This window comes from Mytilus edulis, chromosome 13, assembly GCF_963676685.1.
Source record: "Mytilus edulis chromosome 13, xbMytEdul2.2, whole genome shotgun sequence".
NCBI classification, from domain to species: Eukaryota; Metazoa; Mollusca; class Bivalvia; order Mytilida; family Mytilidae; genus Mytilus; species Mytilus edulis.
Window position 1 is genome coordinate 19,586,613 of NC_092356.1, and position 7,455 is coordinate 19,594,067.

The following is a 7,455-nucleotide window of genomic DNA, read 5'->3' on the forward strand; positions in this document are numbered from 1 at the left end:
AATGTTTTTAATTCAAGAAAAATGTCAGGTGTGAAATAATGGCCAGTGATTATAGAAGATTCCAAATACAACGTTAGGTAGTGCGCCTGGCAGTGGTGGAGCGTATAGATTAGGTAACATATACTATAAGTATTGGTATCTGATTCGACCCGTTACTTGCTAATTATTAGTAATGTCAATGTTGTGGAAAACGAAAGTAACTGAAATGGTGTAATTTTACTAAACACCATTGTCTTATATAAGGTATCTATAAAGTTCAATTCTTTGATTCGTCGTGTTTTCGTCATGTCGGCTACGAGTTGGACCTGGCTATTTTAGTAGTATAGATATATATTACATCGAAAGTTCCTTTGTAATTGTAATTTTTCATTTTTATAATTTTGCTGTTTGCAAAAATATGAATTATTCTAAATACTAAGGATGTTCTTATCCCAGCCATATAACCGTATCCGTATTTGGCATAACTTTTTGATTTTGAGTCATGAATGCTCTTCATCTTTGTTTGGCTTTCTTTACTATTTTGAGTGTCACTGATTAGTCTTGTGTAAACGAAAAACTGGCGTTCTAAAGTATAAGCCTGGTACCTTTAATAACTATTAGCTTGTCTTAATGTTCTATTGTATTGCTTATTTGTGTGTTTCTCTGTCCTGTATGTTCTTCCATTTATTTGTATCGTAGTCTTATCATGTCATTTTAGTGTTATATTTGACATTGCCATAAAAGTGGGAGTTTTGGCTCGCAAAAAAACAGGTTCAATCCACATTGTTTTCTTAAAATGCCCTGTATCAAGTCAGGAAAATTACTATTGTTATCTTATAGTTCGTTTCTGTGTGTGGTGCATAGTAGTGTTTCTGTTGTGTCGTTGGTCTCCTCATATATTTGATGTGTTTCCCTCAGTTTTAGTTTGAAACGTGGTTTTGTTTTTTCTCTCAATCGATTTATGAATTTCGAACAGCGGTTTACTACTGTTGCTTTTATTTAGATGTCACGAAGAGTCTACATCTTGTGTAGACATGGAACATAGGTTGGCGAATCTTGTTGAGTATCAATTATGTCTAATAACATCATGTGCATATTTCCTACAAATACAAAAAAATAGTGCAGTTGAGGAATTATCCCTTTTTACTATTCTAAAGGACTTCTGACAAATAAGACCTAAAAATAATCTGTTGTAACTTACATCGTCCTTTTTTATTGTCTGGAAACTTTAACATGACTCGGATGAAACAACCATATATCGCTGTACTGTATCAAGCATCAAGACCAACATAGGCTGTAAATGAAGGTGTACAACTTTACGATAGGAACAAAATAAAAAAATATTTCAAATGAAACAAAAACGGCCTGATTCGGTACCAAACGTTCAACGAAAAAGTAAATGACAGGGATTACAACAGCCTCTGAATTAAAAACAACCTTGCGGGCGCTCAATCCTCTTCTTAACCTGTGACTGGCGTGTAACATCACTCTTGAGAACTACTTAGTAAGTTGAAAAAGCTAAACTCATCATATCGATACAAATCCCCCAAAACACGCGAAACAAAATAAAAGATTTAAGACAAAAGTTATCAATTATTTAATTTAGAAAAGAAGATGCGGTATGATTGCCAATGAGATGGGTCAACTTTCGACAAGACACCAAATGACATACAAATTAACAGCTATAGGTAAACTTCAACCATAAGCAAAGCTCAAACTGTATTGTCAGCTATAAAAAGTTCCGAAATCACAAATGTATCATAATTCAAACGAGACAACAAACAGCCTAATTATTTTTTTTAAAATGATCGAAAAACAAATGGCACGCACTGAAATAACAGGCTCCTGACTTGGAACAGTACACACATATCGAATGTGGCAGTTAAACATGTTAAAAGATCCCAATGTTCTTCCTAACGTTTGACAGTGGTGCAACAGTACAATATAAGAACGAACTATAAAAAATCTTCTTGATAATACCCCTTTTATTGTCCGTCTTCTTAAATTTTCATACAGTAGACGTTAAACAATATAAGGGTTGAGATCACAAGATGAAACACAATATACAAATATCAACAACTGCATGTCACTGAGGAGATAAGAAGAAGGTAAACAAAATCAAAAGATTTATTGTTTATATTAAATTAATACTTTTTCTTTTCAATTAATCATATTCTTTAAATAAACGTGGTGTAGGGTCGTAGACAGAGACGATTTACAAATGTTAATGATAGTTATCAAAAGTATCAGGATTATAATTGTATACGCCAGACGCGCGTTTCGTCTACATAAGACTCATCAGTGACGCTCAGATCAAAATAGTTAAACAGCCAAATACATACAAAGTTGAAGAGCATTCAGGATCAAAAATTCCTAAAAGTTGTGCCAAATATGGCTAAGGTAATCTACTCCTGGGGTAAGAAAATCCTTAGTTTTTCGAAAAATTCAAAGTTTTGTAAACAGAAAATTTATAAAATGACCATATAATTGATATTCATGTCAACACCGAAGTGCTGACTACTGGGCTGGTGATACCCTCGGGGACGAAACGTCCACCAGCAGTGGCATCGACCCAGTGGTGTAAATAGTTATCAAAAGTATCAGGATTATAATTTTATACGCAGGCAAATGTTAATGATAGCTATGTCATATTAGGCAGTTGTAAGTTATAAAAGATTAACATGTATGTGTCATTTGATTTTCGATTGAAAGTTGTCTCATTGGTAATCATATCAAATCTCCTCATTTTTACATCCCAATCCTCCCGCATTCCTCAAATTGATAATTTTGACTCTTTTCAGAAATGTCTGATTTGATATTTCACTAATTGTTTTATCTGTCATCATATGTGAAATTACTGTTTGTCACAAATTTAAAATTATAGTATTCGATATCAGAGCATACGAAATTATATTTTTCATGCGAGGTTGTAATTCAATTTAAGATATCTATATATAGTGCAATCAACAATCAAAGATGATTCAAACATATTCCGCCTAAAGACTCTCCGTATTTTTTGTGTAAACCCTGCAGCCTCTAAATGATTTGCAAGAAAACTAGTATACGTAGAACATATCGATTAATCTATTTAGCTTTGTTAAAGTGGAAGTATACGAATTTGTATTGCCAAATCGTTAATCAATAATTCAAAACGACTAAAACCTGGAAAGATATGAGAAATTTCTTATCGTAAACTATTGATTATAACCTCGTATCTTTTAGATAGATATTCAAAGATGTGGTATACGTGCTAATGAGACAACTCTCCATTCAAGTCAGAGTTTGTATTAGTAAACCATTATATGTCAAAGTACGGTCTAGAGTATTAAAATGATGAGTGTGTGTTTTTCAATCGTATATGCGACACATCTCTTAAAGAAGAAAATGTCATAATTGTTATAAAATATATCGATCTGTATCTGTTTAATTTTGGAAGCGGTTTATAAAAGATGGAATATGGAAACAAAAAAAAAAAACCACAGCTGGGAAATTGTGCTCAGACTATGAAACATTGAAATGAATGAAATGTTTTATTAATGTTTGCACTTAAATAAGGCAGAATAATGACCGTACATCGGTCATTATTTAAGCCTTTAAGCACATATCATTGAAACATTGTTTTGTCCAGGAAGATTATTCAAAGACAATACCGATCGTTTAAAAAGAACATAATTTCATATAAGTATAAAGGGTACTTTCTAAAAAATTCTAATACGACACGTCATATATAAGAATCAGACGTTAGAACATATGTCAAACAAATTACTTTGTAGCAAATTAGCAGCATACGTGAGGGTAGGTAAACATATGTTAAGGTGGCAGAATCTGTTATTTTACATCAAATCTCTAGAATTTCATTGATTTATAATTTTATTTTCTTGAAATTCATTCAAGCTTATATACAAATAAAATGTAAGGTTTCAAATAACTAAGATGTATGTGTAGCTATGTGAATATATTGAAAACCTTTAAATGTGGGTGTCTGTCCAGCATGGAGATCTAAAAATCTATAAAGGCATTGCAAATACGGCAAAAAATGTTATGTTCTAATACCTATCTAATCCTCACCTGCAGAATCCTGCTAAAAGCCGACAAGAGTTTTAGGCAAAATTCAAGAAATAAATGATATTCATTCAATTAGAGCCTTGTCTTCACCTGTATTTACCATAAAAATCTCAAGATATTTTTTTTTTACATAAAACTGAATTTTTCTCAAGTTTTGATTGGATGCCGTTAAGTGAGAAGACCACAATTTTGACGTTTGATTTGACCCATAAGTAGAGGAAATCCCCAACATGTGTATGCAACTATTTACTTATGTAGTATAATAGCCTAGACTTTACATTTATTAATTTTTTTCAGTCCATATGATGCAATTATATACCTCAATGCTCAACTATGACAACATTTTTGTGTGAGACACATGTTCTGGTATTCCAAAACTGATACCTGCCACCTAAGGTACGTTCCATTTAACTTCCGTGAACTGGGTTTACTTTTTTATATTTCAATCATTCTTGCTTACAGCTTTGGTAACTTATCAAGCAATTGATTGAAAATTAAACAAAAATTCAAAACCATTACCAGCACAAAGATATTTCAGCTAAGAATATCAGCAATCCGATTATACAATCCGAGAAACTACCCTGTAATAGGAAGCTTAAAAATTTGTAATACCTCTTTTATTTTCCGTCTTGTTTACTTTATATACCGTAGACGTCAAATAGCTCTATTAGCATGATTAGGTGGAAGATTTAATTATCAAACTGTAACACACATATTTCAAACTGCATGATACTAAGGAGATTGGAAAAAAGTGCACATTATACGAGAATAATAAGTAAGTACATTTTTTTTCATTTCCATTTATTGTAATCCTTCAAATATGCGCCCTGTAATGACTAAAGCAAAGAATATTTGGAATTTAAAAAAAAAAGCGTTATAATATGTGGCATTTGTTACCCATAACATGTATGTCGCTTTGCATAATCATTTCTATTATTGTATTTTCCAGAGAAAGGAACTGACCAAGACATTAAATGAGTTAAGTTGTATAGTTTGTTTTTAGTTTTTCATTTTCGTAAATTATATGAAACAGGAAGTACGTACATATTCTTTTATATAATATAGAAAAGAAAAGATTTGGTATGATTGCCAATGAGAAAACCTCCATAAGAGACACAGGAATTAACAGTAATAGGTCACCATCAGGCTTTCAACAAGGAACAAAGCCCATACCGCTTAGCCTACTATAAAAGGCCGAAATCATAAATGTAAAACAATTCAACCGAGACAACAAAATCTGTCTTACAACGGTTGTCGTTTGTTGCTGTACATTATACTTTGTTTTCGGGTTTTTTTTCTTGTGCATAATTCAGACCGGTTGTTCTCCTTTAATATGTTTTGCATTCGGAATGCCGATGTCTCTTTGCTCTTTTGGGATAGGTTTTCCACTTACAACCGAATTTGTCGGTCTGCATGATCTGATAATTTCGTCAGATACTTTTCATCAATATCAGGTTAGTGATTACACTATATATTTTTTGGATCTTAAAAAAGCATAATTTAAGATGTAACGTTTATCGAAAAAGTATAGAATTTGATAGTTAGGGTCGTTTTAGACCTACACATGTGCAAATGAATTGAATATTCAGAGAAAATAAGATGTTTTAAAACTGTATTTTCTATCATAGGGTATAGGGCATCACATGAACACGTCTTATGAACGGTTAGGTCGGATTATCTTTTTTAAAAATTTGAATAAAAAAATCATTTCATTCCTTTCTTATTGTTCAAATTGCCATATACACATATGAGAATGTATGATAAGATGTGCATGAGAACACTATCTACCAAAGACAAAAGCAGGTGCATCAAAATAATTATAGATCAATGTATCGCCTACAAAACATTTCATTGAGAAGGACCATCGCAATACATAGAGTTACCGGCTCTTGACTAACGACAGATGCATTCAGGATTCGGAGGAGTTTACCATGATTACGGACGCCCATCCTTCTCATAAACTGTGACTGACGTGTAAACATAACATTTGTAGCTGCATAGTAATTATATTCAGTTATGTTTTTAAGTATGGAAAAAAATTTAATTATTTACTGATAAAAACAACGGTCAAATATTTTACTACGATGGTAAATAATCACAAGGAAATTAAAGATATTTGTTTTGGTGGAGAAATTAGATTTCCCTCTGCAAACTCAAATATATACTAATGGTAATTTGGTGTTTACATTTAATGAATTTAAAGTAAGTTACTTTGATTGTTATCCATAGTGACCTCAGCACTCAAAGATTATGCAAATACATTTCGCCTAAACCTTTTCCGTTTTTTGTCAGATTTTATAGCCTTCAAATAATTCAAATATTATACGAATTTTAATTAAAACCATTCCTTAATTTGTTCCGCTTATTGAAAGTGTTAATTAATTAAGAGTGGAATTGTCAGCATTGTCATCTGATGGTAACCGAACAAGCATCAATCAATGCTGCATTTAAAAGTTTGAAATCAGGTTTAATGTACCGGCAAGATTTCCTGGGACTTTATTTCGGAAGAAAATCGTTTATCGTATTACAATCGTCAAAAAATGTAATGCTTTTAAATAATTTTCTTCACGAATAGTAAATCGTCTATATTTTTCCAAGACGACCTCTTGTTATAATTTTTGTCACCACATAGTACAAGTGCGACAAAAACCTATATATACATAAACGTACACTGGTGGTTTAATAGTTATGAATAATTTTTTAAGAAATAAATAAAAACACAAAAACATTTTAAACAGTTATTAAAATGTGTATTCAACAGAAGGGGACGCATAGAAATAAATTTGAAAAAATACTTCGCTATTTCAAATCACTTATTTCTTACTTGCTCAATCTGCTTCTGTGTTGATTTTTAATAAATTCCACTGTCCGTAAAACTCAAAGGTTAATGAGCTTGCGATCAACAATCACCGAATGAAATATTATTTGTCACTTATACATTGAGACTCGTCATCAATGTGAAAAACGTGAATATAGCAAGTTTACATGCATGCATTGGTAATATAACTTCTTAAACATTAAATATGTTTGAAACTAGATTCATATGACTTTAACTTCCGAGAATTGGATTATATTTATAATATAATCATACCTGATTAGAGCTTTGATAACTTATCATGCAAGTGATTAAAAATTGAACCACAAATTAAAGCCACTATCATCACTAAAATAACTCAGTAAAGATTTCTTGTAAATATCAGTAAAAAGGATAGTACATACATGCTGGGGAACTTTTCAGTTTTACTAAAATTGGAAATTTAAAATTATACCCTCTTTATGTTCAGTCTTGTTTACTATATATACCGTAGACGTTAAATAATTCTATAAGTTGGGTTAAAATCCTATTATTCAAATGTAACACGTACATTCACAACTGAATATTACTAAGCAGATTGAAAATAGTGAACATTT